This window comes from Oncorhynchus gorbuscha, linkage group LG15 (assembly GCF_021184085.1).
Source record: "Oncorhynchus gorbuscha isolate QuinsamMale2020 ecotype Even-year linkage group LG15, OgorEven_v1.0, whole genome shotgun sequence".
NCBI classification, from domain to species: Eukaryota; Metazoa; Chordata; class Actinopteri; order Salmoniformes; family Salmonidae; genus Oncorhynchus; species Oncorhynchus gorbuscha.
In genome coordinates this window covers 67,199,051-67,217,189 of record NC_060187.1, presented here as the reverse complement: position 1 = coordinate 67,217,189, position 18,139 = coordinate 67,199,051, and positions in this window count along the sequence as shown.

Below are 18,139 nucleotides of genomic sequence, written 5' to 3'. Positions count from 1 at the left end.
CAACGAACAGTCCTATAAGGTGCAACACCACACTAAACAGAAAATAACCACCCACAAAACACAATGCAAAACAGGCTACCTAAATATGGCTCTCAATCAGGGACAACGATTGACAGCTGCCTCTGATTGAGAACCATGCCAAACACAGAAATAGAAAATCATGATAATAAATGACAAACTAACATAGACAACCCACGGAGGAAATCAAAGATCAACTCCAGCACGTCCCGAGAAAGAACCCAACTCCTCCCTGACCACGAAAAACTAAAAAGGGAAAAACAAAAGACAAAACAAAGGAACTAAGGTCAGAATGTGACAGCTGGCCCCCCAAAGGTGCAGACTCCGGCCTAGGCAAAATCTGAACCTATAGGGGAGGGTCTGGGTGGGTGTCTGTCCGCGGTGGCGGCTCTGGCGCGGGACGTGGACCCCACTCCACCATAGTCTTTCTCCGCCTCCTTAACCGCCTCCGTGGCCTCTTAAGAGCGGCGACCCTCGGCGCCGACCTCGGACTGGGGACCCTAGCCATGGGTCCCGAATGGACGGGAGATTCCGGCAGCGCCGGACAAATGGGAGATTCTGGCAGCGCCGGACAGGCGGGAGACTCCAGCAGCGCCGGACAGGCGGGAGACTCCGGCAGCGCCGGAGTGAAGGGCGATTCTTGCATCGCCGACATGACAGGCAGCTCTGGCAGCTCAGGACAGATTGCCGGCTCTGGCAGCTCAGGACAGGAGGAAGGCTCTGGCAGCGCTGGACAGGCGGGAGAACCTGTAGGGAGAAGACGGAGAGACAGCCTGGTGCGGGGGGCTGCCACCGGAGGGCTGGTGCGTGGAGGTGGCACCAGATAGACCAGACCGTGAAGGCACACAGGAAGTCTCGAACACCGAGCCTGCCCAACCCTACCTGGCTGAATGCTCCCCGTAGCCAGGCCAGTGCGGCGAAGTGGAATAGCCCGCACTGGGCTGTGCTGGCGAACCGGGGACACCATGCGTAGGGCAGAAAGGCTGGTGCCATGTACACCGGCCCGAGGAGACAATTAAAGCACTGGAGACCAGATGCGCTGAGCCGGCTTCATGGCACCTGGCTCGGGGCCCACTCGAGCCCGGCCCGGCCATCCTTGTACAAGGAGCTGCAATGTACCGCACCGGGCAATGCACACGCACCGGGGACACCGTGCGCCTCACGGCATAACACGGTGTCTGCCCGGTCCCTCTCGCTCTCCAGTAAGCACGGGGAGTTGGCTCAGGTCTCCTACCTGACTTACCCACACTCCCCGTGTGTCCCCCCCAATACATTTTTGGGGCTGCCTCTCGGGCTTCCAGCCGCGCTGCCGTGCTGCCTCCTCATACCGCCGCCTCTCAGCTTTCGCTGCCTCCAGCTCTGCCTTGGGGCGGCGATATTCCCCAGCCTATGCCCAGGGTCCTTTGCCGTCCAGGATCTCCTCCCAAGTCCAGTTCTCCAGGTATCGCTGCCTCTCATCACCACGCTGCTTGGTCCTTTCTTGGTGGGTGGTTCTGTAATGCTTGTCTGTGGTGGAAGGAGAGGAGGACCAAGGTGCGGCGTGGTAAGTGTTCATATTTTAAATATTTGAATGAACACTGAAAACAAAACAATAAACAACCAACGAACAGTCCTGTAAGGTGCAACACCACACTAAACAGAAAATAACCACCCACAAAACACAATGGAAAACAGGCTACCTAAATATGGTTCTCAATCAGGGACAACGATTGACAGCTGCCTCTGATTGAGAACCATACCAAGCCAAACACAGAAATAGAAAATCATAGACAAACTAACATAGACAACCCACCCAACTCACACCCTGACCATACTAAAACAAAAGACAAAACAAAGGAACTAAGGTCAGAACGTGACACCAGCAAGGTTGTCAATGCATTTGACCAGAACGTAAGCCTTGTCCAAGCCAGAACAGCAGGAGCTTATCTCCTGTTTCTGTAGCATGAGGCAGCTTGATGTAGAAGTACATCTCAGACAGGACGCTCATCTGTTACAGGGATATACCCCAAATCCATCTCATTAACACTGAGTACCAAGCAGCGAGGCCATTTTTGGCGTCTTTGGTAAGACTCAAACCCCCAATCTTTCAATATCAGGGTCGACACTCTAAACACAATGCCACTGCAGTTTACCAATGGCCCTTCATAAATTACCTCTCAACAGAGGGGCTGCATATTGACACTGTCATTGTCACGCCCTGATCTGTTTCACCTGTCTTTGTGCTTGTCTCCACCCCCCTCCAGGTGTCACCCATCTCCCCCGTTATCCACTGTATTTTTATACCTGTCTTCACTGTTTGTCTGTTGCAAGTTAGTTTTGTTTCATCAAGCCTACCAGTGGTTTTAACTCTGTTCCTGTCACTTTGTTTTTCCTGGTTTTGACCTTTTCTGCCCACCATGACCCTGAGCCAGCCTGCCTGCCTTCTGTCCTGTACCTTTGCCCCACTACTCTGGATTATCTACCCCTGCCTGCCTTGACCTGTCGCTTGCCTGCCCCTGTTGCTTTAATAAATAATGTTACTTCGATACAGTCTGCATTTGGCTCTTACCTAAAATGTGATAGTACGAACTGGCCATGACCTACCCAACAGACTTGGATCCCCTCTGCAACGCCAACTCCTCCCAAGGAGCCACTATTGGTAGGCACGAGGAGTTTCTTCGTGGTCTGATGGAAGAGTTCCTGGCCGTGGCCGAACGGCACAACCTAGCATTGGACACACTGGGAGCAATTCCGTGGGTTGTCTACTAGGCAGCCTACCACGACGGTAACCTCCCAGCCCCTCAGTAACCCGGCTGATAGCAGCTTCATCACCCCGGTTTCCCGGGAACCTCGCTTACCTCCCCCGGAGCGCTTCGATGGAGACTCGGACACCTGTCGGCGTTTCTCGCTCAGTGTTCCCTCGTCATGGAGCTGCAGCCTTCCTCCTTCCCCTCAGACCGCTCTAAGATAGCGTACCTCATCATGTCCGTGAGGGCCCTCGCCTGGGCTACGGCCATTTGGGAACAACAGTTGGCCGTATGCTTCAGTCTGGGGGGATTTGTGGCGGAGGTGAGAAAATATATTTTTTCTTTCTCCACCTACTCACCCCCCCTCTCCATGCCATCCTGCTGTGGGGTGACCAGTCCAAGTCTCTTCAGGTACTCATCGACTTAGGGGCCGATGTGAGTCTTATGGACGTTACCCTGGCGTCCGAGCTGGGCATCCCCACTCAACCCCTCTCCATAGCGCAGGACAGGTGCTCTATAGGCCGGGTCACCCACCATACTATCCAGATCAAATTACGAGTGTCAGGGAACCACAGCGAGACGATCCAATTCCTGCTAGTTGAGTCTCTGCAGGTTCCCGCGGTATTGGGATTCTCTTGTCTCCAGCAACACAATTGCTAGCCCTCTATTGACAGGGCTACTGGTGCCATCGTGGGCAGGGGCCCGCCCTGACACACTCATTGCCTGAAGTCAGCTCTGCCTTGCCCCGGGACGTCTTCCTGGGGGCTTGGAAATTGCCCCAGACCTCTCCACCAGCCCTGCAGTCCCAGGACCTCCGGGAGGGATTCCGTAAGGTCCGGGCCACTTCATTTCCACAACACCGGTATCCAAGAAGGTCAAGCCAGATGCAATGGCACGTGGCTATAGCCCCGTGGCTACACCCCCGAAAGCTGAGACCTTTGCCTCCTGTCTCCAAGAACATTATCCCCCCTGCTGTTTGTCCTCTGTTGCCCCATACTCTCCATACACTTCCCACCTTTCCTGTGTCTAGAATTAATACCATGGCCCACCCCTCTCCCTCGTCTCTTCGATGGCCAACCGGCGTACAGGGTGAGAAGTCTCCTGAAGGTTCGACCTCGGGCAGGGGATTCCGGTACCTGGTTGACTGGGAAGGTTATTATTATTATTATTTTTTATGACTCGGAGGAGAGGTGCTGAGTCTCCGCTAGGGACATCCTGGAACCAGGCCTTATCTCAGAGTTCCAACGCCAGCACCCCGCTCAACCAGGTATGCGCCCAGGTAGGACGCCAGGTGGCATCCCTAGAGAGAGGGGGGTTTACTGTCACACCATGATCTGTTTCACCTGTCTTTGTGCTTGTCTCCACCCCCCAACCCCCTCCAGGTGTCACTCATCTTTCCCGTTATCCCCTGTGTATTTACACCTGTGTTCTCTGTTTGTCTGTTGCCAATTCATTTTGTTTCATCAAGCCTACCAGCATTTCCCCCCTCTGTTTCTGTCTCTTTATTGTTCCTGTTTTGTCCTTTTCATCCCGCCCTGAGTCTGCCTGTCGTCCTGTACCTTTGCCCCACTACTCTGGATTATCGACAATGGGAAGCAGAGAGCAACAGCCTAATAATTAAGTCACTTATTCATCCTTACTAAACAGTAACTTATGGAAAAGTATATAATTATTGAGCTGACAGCAGGGAATCTGATGATACAAATATACCTGCTGTGAATGACTTAGGTAAACCACAGTTCATCAGCAGAATGAAATGTTGATGAGATGTTATTATTGTAGTTCACTGACCATGAACTGTAACTCATGACCAAATTACATACATTGATACAATGACATGTCATAAATTCAGTCAAGTTCTTCCACCGATCTCGACAAACCATTTCTGTATGGATGTCGCTTTGTGCACAGGGGCATTGTCATGCTGAAACAGGAACTGGCCTTCCCCAAACTGTTACCACAAAGTTGGAAGCAAAGAATCGTCTAGAATGTCATTGTATGCTGTAGCATTAATATTTCCCTTCACTGGCCCAAACCATGAAAAACTGCCCCAGACCATTTTGGAACTTGGAAGTGAGTGTTGCAACTGAGGACAGACAATGTTTACACGCTGTGCGCTTTAGCACTTGATGGTCCTATTCTGTGAGCTTGTGTGGCCTACCACTTTGCAGCTGAGCTGTTTTTGCTCCTAGACTTTTCCACTTCACAATAACAGCACTTACAGTTGACCAGGGCAGCTCAAGCAGGGCAGAAATTTGACAAACTGACTTGTTGGAAAGGTGGCATCCTATGACTGTGCACATTGAAAGTCACTGAGCTCTTCAGTAAGACCATTCTACTGCCAATGTTTCTATGGAGATTGCATGGCTGTGTGCTCGATTTTATACACCTATCAGCAACGGGTGTGGCTGAAATACTTATGTATAGTGTTTGAAAATAAAGATCTCAAGAAGAATTAGGGGAAAGGTTGATCAGCAGATACTGTATATAAAGGAGAGTGATGGAAATGAACAGATAGGCTGACCAAAATAACCCAGTGCATCAATCTGTCTCTCTCACTCTTACTGTCACACAGACACACACACACACAGTTTCTGATTAGCGGGAAACAATTTGAGACCAACCCTATGTGGCACAGAAGATCCAGTGTTACTCTTAGGTATTAGCTAGGTTGTGAATGGCATTGAGGTGATGTAACACACTCTAACTGGACAGGACAAACGTGACAGGCTCTGTACACTATAAACCAGGGTTATGTTAAGCAGGGAAAACATATGGATACTTATGGGTCATCTGGAAACAACACTCAGTAGTCCTAACATAAGATAACACATAGTTTATTAGTTCACATGAGATGGACATTTGACTTATGCTTTTATCCAACCCCCGATACACACACACACACATTAGGTTGGAGAGGCTGGAGGAGAGGACAGCCGCAGTGCAGTTCTTAATGAGCAGTTTAGGGGGTTCCTTTCTCAAGGGAATATCAGTATTAGGTTGCCCGGCTCACTCCCGCCTCCCATCGAGGCTACTGCTGTTCCCATTACATACAGGATTGTAAAGTGGCATTCATGTAGCACTCTCTATGCATGCGTTAGCCTGCAGAGCAGGGGGCTGGGGTGGTGGTTAATGACAACCACACCAAGTTGGGTAGCTGGCAGCAAGCCACCAGAAACCCTATGCTGTTGTTTACTTACTTCTACAGCTGTTCGCAAAGAGCAACCCCTCTCAAAAAAGCATCTGTCTCACTCTCTCGCTCTCACTCTCTCTATATTTCCTAGCTACCCTGCTATCTGTTGAGGGCCCACCAACTCAATGCTATCCCATAGGTTCTTGCCAAGTAGGTCGTTGTCACTACCCCCATCTACCTCTAGAGCATGGCTGATGCCAACCTAAAACCTACCCAACTGGGTTTTTTTTGTTATTATTTTTTATTGACCCTTTATTTAACTAGGCAAGTCAGTTAAGAACAAATTCTTATTTACAATGACGGGCCTGGGATAAAAAAAAATACAATATAAATATAGGACAAAACACACATCACAACAAGAGAGACACAACACTACATAAAGAGAGACCTAAGACGACGACGACACAAGGCAGCAAAACATGACAAAACAGCATGGTAGCAACACATCATGACAACAACATGGTAGCAACACAACATGGTAGCAGCACAAAAACATGGTACAAACATTATTGGGCAAAGTCAACAGCACAAAGAAGGTAAAGACAACAATACATCACACAAAGCAGCCACAACTGTCAGTAAGAGTGACCATGATTGAGTCTTTTAATGAAGAGATTGAGATAAAACTGTCCAGTTTGAGTGTTTGTGTTTGAATCTCAACGTATGATTTGGCACCTGCCGCCTTTTGACCAAATATGGAACTACATTATTTTTGGAAACATGAATGCATCAAAACAATTATATTACACACAGAGAGACACACATACGTACTAAAAAATGTAATTCAATTTCCCTTGAACTGTTAGTATGAGTTGCAGCATAATGGCACACTTCTCATATCAACGAGTACATCCCACTGTGATAGAATTAGAAGCTGACACCTCTCGATATAGCACAAGTACAGAAGATCAAACTTAGTTGGGGTCTAATAATATCGCACTAACTTTTGCTCCCATGGTGAAAAAGTCCTCTGGGGTCCATTGGACAGTGTGTTTATATAACCAGCAAAGCTTCGAACAGCGTCCTAACATGCCTCATAATTGTGACAGGTCTCCAGGCTCGTCCATGTTGCCCACTTGAACCACTGCTCAATCATAGCCATACTGTGCAACACAATGAAAATCAGTTGCTCTGACAAAGACAATTTGTTGAAATGCTTTAGTTAGTGTGCTTTTAATCTGACTTATATCTTGTATCAATTGTCATTCAGTACTGTTGCAGTCTATATGGCCGAAAATCAACCTTCCATCCATTTAGCATTTTAAGTGGGTTTGTTACAGATATAGGACAGTATGCATGCACTCTAGCGTACTTCTATTTCAGCTACCCTGAAAGCAAAGAGAAAGAGATGGTTAACAAACCCGCTAAATATAGGCTAACTTCTGCAACTTCGTCCAAAGGTTTAACATGAACTTTGAAAAAAGCAACAGCTCTTCAAAGGCCAACCATTTAATTCAGGGTCCCTTTGAGAGAGCTGGGTTGATTTTTGCTTTGACCTGGCTTTGCCTTCGTACAATGCTCCTCCCCACTCTTTTCAAGCACACTCTATTTCCCCCTCACACATGATATCACCTTTCTGTGATCATGAGCCATCCTCACTACCCTATTGGCCATCAGTTCCAGTCGCGTAGTCTATGATTGATGGATGTCTAATTTACATGAATTCAGTGTGGGATGATGATGATGACGTGTGCTAGAGGACTGGGTTTTTTATCAACTTTAAGCACATGAATTGACTAAGTACAACACACAAAATCACACAGTAACTTTTTCACCAAACCTGATTCAGTGTTTCATCTATGCCAAAATACCTTTCATATAAGGTAATTGCCTTTCACAATGCAATGCTCACATTACTTCTCATATGATTCTCTTCTCATTTTTGACCATCACTTAATCCAACTGTGTTTAATGGCTAATCACTTAACCGTTAGGTAAACCTCTAGACTTTAAACTGGTTTGTCTACTATTTATGGATTTTGAGAACTACAGAAATAAAATGTGTGTTTGTAATGTATAAACATCTAAATGATATGTATGATACATGATAACCATACATAATGACTACTCGTTATTGCTAATTGATTTCACATAATGGTAATCACAGTTGGTCACCATATAAAAGGGTGTGAAAACATGCCATTTCTTTCAAATAGAGCATGATAGGAATGGAGAGGAAGAAATCAAAGAGCGCGTGGACAAGGGGCCCATTCAGAGAGGTCAAAGAGGTGGACATCAGCGAGGAGGCAGACGGCTGGGAACTGTGTCGTATGATGATTGGTGGTTCCTCAGAATGGCTATGACCTAGGTGATATTTATGAATAGCACTGAAATATGTCATAATACTGAGTTCAGTAAAACAATAACTACAATGCAGTAGTAATGATAAAGGATACAAAGCTACTCAACTGGGGATAACCCCCCCCCCCCTGACTTCAAGTTGGCCCACTTTTCATTTTCACCCATGAACTGAACATGCACTCATCTCATGTTTTCAGGAATATTACAACCACTCACAGTCAAGATTCTTCACAAGTTGACCTCTAATGTCATTGGATGTGCCATAGTGTTCGTTAGTACAGTCATTGGGATATGTGTGTTTATTTTTGTTTGGGTGAGGGTTTATTCCCTACATTCTCTACATCCTGGCTACTCTTCACACTGCTGCATGCTGTACACATTTGACAGTGACAGATGGCAGTGACCCTCTCTGCTGTATACTCATTTTAGAACATTTTATGAGACAAAGTTTATAACCAACTCCCCAACCCCCTTGAAATTACAACACATTTCAAGAAACTAACTGATTTTGAATAATACAATCTTAGTCAAAACAGGATGTCAGGAATGACACACACAAAACATGCACACACTGAGGACATCAGGGAAGCCTTGAAGTCTGGAATAAACACTGAATTGTGAGTGCTAAGTCCAGAAGAAATGGCAGACCTGCAAGGTCAGGACAGACAAAATGCAAGATGTGCTCAGTCTACACATTTACAATGTTGTTACTTGACTATGTGAACATTTATTGCAATTTACACTGACGTCCACAACATTATGTCCACATAAAGTTAGTCTAGTTTAATTAAAATCCATGACAATTTATTTTTATTGTTAAACATACTCTTCAGCTTATCCTGTTGTTCATGGCATTTCTATTATCCTGCCATGGTCCTTCTGTAGCTCAGTTGGTAGAGCATGGCGCTTGTAACACCAGGGTAGTGGGTTCGATCCCCGGGACCACCCATACGTAGAATGTATGCACACATGACTGTAAGTCGCTTTGGATAAAAGCGTCTGCTAAATGGCATATATTATTATTATATTATTGTCAACAGGGTTATTATGTCAACAGCAGTTTTTCTGATAGTGGTGAAATTATATTGGGCAGTTGGTAAGTCAGAGATATCAGGAAATAGTGGAGTGTTTGTCCTTTGTGGGGTTGTTGAGAAGTGACTTTGTCTGGAAAACCCAAACGGTGAAAACAATACTTGTGCCTGACCTCTTATATGAGTGTTTTAGCTTTTTTGATTCTGTGACATTGAGTTAAAGTATGAGAACATTCATATAGCTCAAATCAACTTCATAAGAACCACCACAGGCTGACGGGGTTTGCCATGACATACCAACCTGTGGGTGTTGGCATAACCATTCACGAATACTGCCATAGCTTGCAAGGGTCTAAACATATTGTAGTTGATCATCGGATGCCCGTGAATTTGTTTTATTTCTTGACAAGGATAATCTCACTCTAGTCAAGCAAGCAGGAACTGCATGCTGAGGATATTCAATAACCGTACCTATCATTCAAATGTTATGAGCGGAATTCTTTATTTGTCACTATCATTCTGTACCAATGTTGTGTTGTAATTACTGAACTACAGCATTTGGGGCAGGGTCATGTCCCCAAGCAGTGAAACTGAGACACTCAATCTATATGCCATATTTAAGTCCCAAATGTACTAGTCATGAGTTCATATAACACACAGTTCGTGCCATGAAACTGGGGCTCTAGCGTCTGTCTCATATGGGCAACACGTTCTTAACACGGCACATTCACCATCACCACTAAGGATTTAAAGAATACCTCAATAGACGTGTGAGGTGTTTGATAATAGTGCCAGAGGAGATGGCTGCCGTTATACAGTCCCCTAACCAATTGTGCTATTGTATTTGTTTTTTCGTGTTATTTGTAACTTATTTTGTACATAATGTTTCTGCCACTGTCTCTTATGATGGAAAAGAGCTTCTAGATATCAGGACAGCGATTACTCACCCCGTACTGGAAGAAGATTTTCTCTTTAACAAGTCGGACACTAAGGATTTATTCCAGACACACGACAATGCCCTCATCCCTGTTATTCGCAGGAGAAAGAGACAGAGCTATTGGGACGTAGATCTGGGTGTCTTGTAAGGATCCGACTGCGAGTGCCTTTACCATCGGTCCTATTAGCCAATGGACAATCATTGGATAATACAATAGATGAACTATGAGCACGTATATCCTACCAACGGGACATTAAAAACTGTAATATCATGTCGTGGCTGAATGACGACATGAATAATATTCTATGCTATTCCACCTCGCCACACTGGCCTGGCTACGGGGAGCATTCAACCAGGTAAGGTTGGGCAGGCTCGGTGCTCAAGAGCTCCAGTGCGCCTGCACGGTCCGGTCTACCCAGTGCCACCTCCACGCACCAGCCCTCCGGTGGCAGCCCCCCGCACCAGGCTGTTTCTCCGTTTTCTCCCTACAGGTGCTCCCGCCTGTCCAGCGCCGCCAGAGCCTTCCTCCTGCCCAGCGTCGCCAAAGTTTCCCGTCTGTCCTGAGCCGCCAGAGTCTCCCGTCTGTCCTGAGCCGCCAGAGTCTCCCGTCTGTCCTGAGCTGCCAGAGTCTCCCGTCTGTCCTGAGCCGCCAAAGTCTCCTGTCCGTCCTGAGCCGCCAGAGCCGCCAGTCCGTCCTGAGCCGCCAGAGCCGCCAGTCTGTCCTGAGCCGCCAGAGCCGCCAGTCAGCCAGGGGCAGCCAGTCAGCCAGGATCCGCCAGTCAGCCAGGAGCCGCCAGAGCCGCCAGCCAGCTAGGAGCCTCCAGAGGCGTCAGCCAGCCAGAAGCTTCCAGAGGCGTCAGCCAGCCAGGAGCTGCCAGAGACGTCAGCCAGCCAGGAGCTGCCAGAGCCGTCAGTCAGCCAGGAGCTTCCAGAGCCGTCAGTCAGCCAGGAGCCGCCAGACCCGTCAGCCAGCCAGGAGCCGCCAGAGCCGTCAGTCAGCCAGGAGCCGCCAGACCCGTCAGCCAGCCAGGAGCCGCCAGAGCCGCCAGTCAGCCAGGAGCCGCCAGAGCCGCCAGTCAGCCAGGAGCCGCCAGAGCCGCCAGCCAGCTAGGAGCCTCCAGAGGCATCAACCAGCCAGGAGCCTCCAGAGGCGTCAGCCAGCCAGGAGCTTCCAGAGGCGTCAGCCAGCCAGGAGTTTCCAGAGGCGTCAGCCAGCCTGGAGCTGCCAGAGCCGTCAGCCAGCCAGGAGCTGCCAGAGTCGTCAGTGAGCCAGGAGCTGCCAGAGCCGTCAGTCAGCCAGGCGATGCCAGAATTGCTCTTCACTCCGGAGCTGCCGGAGTCTTTATTTAGTATGGTCAGGGCGTGAGTTGGGGTGGGCAGTCTATGTGTGTTTTTCTATGTTGGAGTTCAGCCTAGTATGGTTCTCAATCAGAGGCAGGTGTCGTTAGTTGTCTCTGATTGAGAATCATTCTTAGGTAGCCTGGGTTTCTCTTTTGAGTTGTGGGTGTTTGTTTTCTGTGTGTGTGTTTGTTGCCACACGGTACTGTTTCGGTTTCGTTCATGTTCACGTTTATTGTTTTGTATTTTCATAGTGTTCAGTTTATATCTTAAAATAAAACGTTATGGAGGAGGAATGCCGTTACAAGACCACCTTTACTCCACATACAGAGAGAAGTACAAGCTCTCCCTCACCCTCCATTTGGCAAATCTGACCATAATTCATAATTCTGACTCCTGCTTACAAACAAAAACTAAAGCAGGGAGCACCAGTGACTCGGTCAAAAAAAAGTGGTCAGATGAAGCAGATGCTAAGCTACAGGACTGTTTTGCTAGCACAGACTGGAATATGTTCAGGGATTCTTCCAATGCCATTGAGGAGCACATCACATCAGTCAATGACTTCATCAATAAGTGCATCGATGACGTCATCCCCACAGTGACTGTACATATATACCCCAACCAAAAGCCATGGATTACAGGCAACTTCCTCACTGAGCTAAAGGGTAGAGCTGCCGCTTTCAGGTAGCGGGACTCTAACCCGGAAGCCTATGAGAAATCCCGCTATGCCCTTCAACGAACCATCAAACAGGCAAAGCGTCAATACAGGACTAAGATTGAATCATACTACACCGTCTCTGACGCTCGTTGGATGTGGCATGGTTTGCAAACTATTACAGACTACCAGACAAGCTAAATTACTTCTATGCTCGCTTCGAGGCAAGTAAAACTGAAACATGCATGAGAGCATCAGCTGTTCCAAACAACTGTGTGATCACGCTCTCCATAACTGATGTGAGTAAGACCTTTCAACAGGTCAATATTCTCAAGGCCCCAGGGCCAGATGGATTACCAGGACATGTACTCTGAGCATGCGTTGACCAACTGGCAAGTGTCCTCACTGACATTTTCAACATGTCCCTGACTGAGTCTGTAATACCAACATGTTTCAAGGAGACCACCATAGTCCCTGTGCCCAAGAACACTAGGGTAACCTGCCTAAATGACTACCGACCCGTAGCACGCACGTTTGTAGCTATGAAGTGCTTTGAAAGGCTGGTCATGGCTCAAATCAACACCATTATCCCAGAAACCCTAGACCCACTCCAATTTGCATACCGCCCCAACAGATCCACAGATGATGCAATCTATATTGCACTCCACACTTCCCTTTCCCATCTGGACAACAGGAACACCTATGTGAGAATGTTATTCATTGACTACAGCTCAGCGTTCAACACCATAGTGCCCTGAAAGCGTATCACTAAGCTAGGGACGCTGGGACCAAACACATCCATCTGCAACTGGATCCTGGACTTCCTGAAGGGCCACCCCCAGGTGGTAAGGGTAGGTAACAACACATCTGCCACGCTGATCCTCAACACAGGGGCCCCTCAGGGGTTCGTGCTCAGTACCCTGCTATACTCCCTGTTCACTCATGACTGCATGGCCAGGCACGACTCCAATACAATCATTAAGTTTGCAGATGACACAACAGTGATAGGCCTGATCACTGACAATGATGAGACAGCCAATAGGGAGGAGGTCAGAGACCTGGCTGTGTTGTGCCAGGACAACAACCTCTCCCTCAATGTGATCAAGACAAAGGAGATGATTGTGGACTACAGGAAAAGGAGGACCGAGCATGCCCCCATTCTCATTGACGGGGCTGTAGTGGAGAAGGTTGAGAGTGTCAAGTTCCTTGGTGTCCACATCACCAACAAACTATCATGGTCCAAACACACCAAGACAGTCGTGAAGAGGGTACGACAATGCCTATTCCCCTTCAGGAGACTGAACATGATTTGGCCATGGGTCCTCAGATACTCAAAAGGTTCTATAGCTGCACCATCAAGAACATCCTGACTGGTTGCATTACTGCCTGGTATGGCAACTGCCACTGCTACAGAAGGTAGTGCATATGGCCCAGTACATCACTGAGGCCAAGATTCCTGCCATCTAGGACCTCTATACCAGGCGTGTGACAGAGGAAGGACCTAAAAATTTTAAAAGACTCCAGTTACCCAAGTCATAGACTGTTCTCTCTGCTACCGCATGGCAAGCGGTACAGGAGCGCCAAGTCTAGGTTCAAAAGACGTCTTAACAGCTTCTACCCACAAGCCATAAGATTCATGAACAGCTAATCAAATGGCTACCCAGACTATTTGCATTTCCTAACTGGGAGGAGGGACAATTAATCAATGCCGACACATCTTTCTAGCTGATTTACACGCTGAAATTATGTTGTGCTTGGTGACCTCTGACTGTTTCATCCTAACATCGTTGGTGCCGACGTGGATAACAATATCTCTATACTCTCTACACTCCCCAGTTTTAGCTTTATCCAGCACCATCTTCAGATTAGCCTTAACATTGGTAGCCCTGCCCCCTGGTAAACAGTGTATGATTGCTGGATGATTCGTTTTAAGTCTAATACTGCGGGTAATGGAGTCGCCAATGACTATGGTTTTCAATTTGTCAGAGCTAATGGTGGGAGCCTTCGGTGTCTCAGACCTCATAACGGGAGGAGTAGAGACCAGAGAAGGCTCGGCCTCTGACTCTGACTCGCTGCTTAATGGGGATAACCGGTTGAAAGTTTCTGTCGGCTGAATGAGCGACACCGGTTGAGCATTCCTACAGCATTTCCCTCCAGAAGCAATGAGAAAGTTGTCCGGCTGCGGGGACCGTGCGAGGGGATTTATACTAACGTTACTATCTGTACTTACTGGTGGCACAGACGCTGTTTCATCCTTTCCTACACTGAAATTACCCTTGCCTAACGATTGCGTCTGAAGCTGGGCTTGCAGCACAGCTATCCTCGCTGTAGGGCGATCATTCTCCAGTATATTATGAGTACAGCGACTGCAATTAGAAGGCATCATGTTAATGTTACTACTTAGCTTCGGCTGTTGGAAGTCCTGACGAACCATGTCCAGATAAAACGTCCGTAGTGAAAAAGTTGAATGAAAAAAAGTTGAGTGAGGGAAAAACAAAAAATATAAACGATAATTAAAAAGTAAAAACTGCAAAGTTGTCAGGTAGCAAAGTAAGGTTGGCAACAAAACGCACAGCAGCACGTAAACAAGTCTGCAAATTGTGACCGGAAATGACATATAGTTAACATAGTTAACATATTACATATAGTTAATAAACATTTGCAGGTAAAAAAACATGAGCTGCCGCACACCCAGAATAATAGTTAGTGTGCAGGTGATGACTAACGGTGAATAAACTATAAACTATCAAAATAAAGAAAGTTGCACAATCCATGTGTAATCTCCCAGCAAATACCCACCTCTTTAGGCTAGGGGGCAGTATTTTGATGTTTGGATGAAAAACGTTCCTAAAGTAAACTGCCTATTTCTCAGGCCCAGATGCTAGAATATGCATATAATTGGCGGATTAGGATAGAACACACTCTAAAGTTTCCAAAACTGTCAGAATATTGTCTGTGAGTATAACAGAACTGATATGGCAGGCGAAAACCTGAGAAAAGTCCATCCAGGAAGTGCTGTTTTTCTGAAACTACTCTTTTCCATTGCAAGCCTATCCTCCATTTAAAGGGATATCAACCAGATTCCTTTCCCTATGGCTTCCACAAGGTGTGAACAGTCTTTAGACATAGTTTCAGGCTTTTATTCTGAAAAATAAGTGAAAATGATTGCCTTCGCGTCAGTGGATAGCCAGATGTCCTCAGATTTGTGCATGCGCGCGCGCCAGGAGCGAGACCTTTTCTTTCTCTCTTCTATTGAAAAGGCTACCGTCCGGTTGAAATATTATTATTTATTGTAAAAACAATCTGAGGGTTGATTATAAACAAACGTTTGACATGTTTCTACGAACTTTACGGATACTATTTGGAATTTTCGTCTGCCCGTCGTGACAGCACAAGCCTGTGGATTGCTGAACAAAACGTGCCAACCAAATGGAGGTTTTTGGATATAAAGAGAATCTTTATCGAACAAAACAAACATTTATTGTGTAACTGGAAGTCTCGTGAGTGCAAACATACGAAGATCATCAAAGGTAAGTGATTCATTTCATTGCTTTTCTGACTTTCTTGACCAATCTACTTTGCTGCAAGCTGTTTGTAATGTTTTGTCAGCTGAGAGCTGTCCTCACATAATCGCATAGTTTGCTTTCACCGTAAAGGCTTTTTGAAATCTGACACGCCGGCTGGATTAACAACACGTTAAATTGTGTTTTAGTGTATAGTACTTGTGATTTCATGAAAATTAAATATTTTTAGTAATTTAATTTGAATTTGGCGCTCTGCAATTCACCGGATCTAGATGAAAATGATCCCGCTAAAGGGATCCAAGTGGCAAGATTAAAGGCACAGTGATGCCGAAATGTTGGTAAATACCCATTAAATTGCTGGGAGATTACACATGGAGTGTGCGAATTTCTTTATTTTGATAATAAACATTTGCAGACAAAATATAGTTAACACATTGCTAACTTCTTGGTGACAGGGTGCAGTATTTTCACATCCGGATGAAATGCATGCCCAAATTCAACTGCCTGCTACTCATCCCCAGAAGATAAGATATGCATATTATTAGTAGATTTGGATAGAAACTACTCTGAAGTTTCTAAAACTGTTTGAATCATGTCTGTGAGTATAACAGAACTTATTTAGCAGGCGAAACCCCGAGGACTAACCATTCAGTTTTTATATTTGAGGTCACTCTCTTTTCAATGAGTTTTCATTCGGAATCCAGATTTCTAAGGGACCTTCTTGCAGTTCCTACAGCTTCCACTGGATGTCACCAGTCTTTAGAAATTGGTTGAGGTTTTTCCTTTGTGTAATGAAGAAGTAGCCCTGTTCAGAACAAGGGTCACTTCAAGTGTACTGTTAGATAGAGGCACATGACCAGAAAGCTAGCTACACTTTGTTTTCCTCCTGTATTGAACACAGATGATCCTGTCTTCAATTTTATAGATTATTTACGTTAACAATACCTCAAATTGTATTACAAAGTAGTTTGAAATGTTTTGGCAAAGTTTACAGGTAACTTTTGAGATATTTTGTAGTCACGATGTGCAAGTTGGAACCAGTGTTTTTCTGGATCAAACACGCCAAATAAATGGCCATTTTGGATATATATCAACCGAATTAATCGAACAAAAGGACCATTTGTGATGTTTATGGGACATATTGGAGTGCCAACAAAAGAAGCTCATCAAAGGTAAGGCATGAATTATATTTTTATTTCTGCATTTTGTGTCACTCTTGAAGGGTTGAAATATGCTTTTCTCTCTTTATTTACAGAGGTGCTATCCTCAGATAATAGCATCGTTTGCTTTCGCCTAAAAGCCTTTTTGAAATCAGACATGTTGGCTGGATTCACAACAAGTGTAGCTTTAATTTGCTATCTTACATGTGTGATTTCATGAAAGTTAGATTTTTCTAGGCTAGCGTCCCACATATCCCAGAGAGGTTAAAAACAAAAATACATTTGCCCAATAAAGCACGTTTGTTTTTCAAATACATTGTTACAGTTGTTAGTTAGCTAGCGAACCCTAGCCATATTAGCATAGACGTGACAAGCGTCAAAACATGTCAAACCAGAGATGGTATCAAGAAGAAAATACAACTAACTGAAACAAGCCATCTACATTCACTGGACAGCAGCTTCTAGTCGTTGTTGCTAGCTATCTGACCTACGAAAATGACAACACAAAGCCTTTTGTCTCAGGGTTGAGCGCAACTTTTGTCGGGACGTTGTCAAACCCATCCGTCTATTGTTATCAGCTTTAAAAAAAAGTTGTAGTGCCTTTTTTCTTAGTAAAGAAACATTTGCTTCGTTTCTAAAAATGATGATGCTAGCCATGAAATATGTTAAATGGACTAGGCATCACCTATCATCTAGTTTGACTTGACTCATGATGATACTATGGTCAGGTTTAAAAAATATGAGAATGATTGAGTAAAATGTCTGTTCACTTTCCAGGAAGAGCCACAGAGAACCTTTGAAATGGCTTCTGGAAAGTACTGATAAGTGCATAAAAGTCAAGGGTACTGTTAACCCCCCCAAATGCATTTATACAGTAACCTTTTTATCCCCCCTCTTCCCTGGACCCTCTCATCAGCTCTGGTTTCAGCCCATGTTCAGTGGCAGTGAGTACTCTGCCACAATACTTAGCCTCAGCTTGGTTTCTTGGAATGAATTCTACAGACTATCTATTCCAGGCAGACCTCTCAGAAGTAAGTAGCTTTGACAACAGGGGTTGCTGTAACCATAATTTGGGATGTTTTACTTCACACTCATCGTGCTCTCCATTTCTGTTGACCTACTTGGTACTTGGAATGTTTTTTTGTAAGGTTTATCAAATAGCCCTCCCTCAGTTGTTAGCGATGTAGACCCATTCAAGCCATAACTTGATCTGAAGACCCCTGTCTGAATGGCATTGTGCTGTTACAATAGCACTT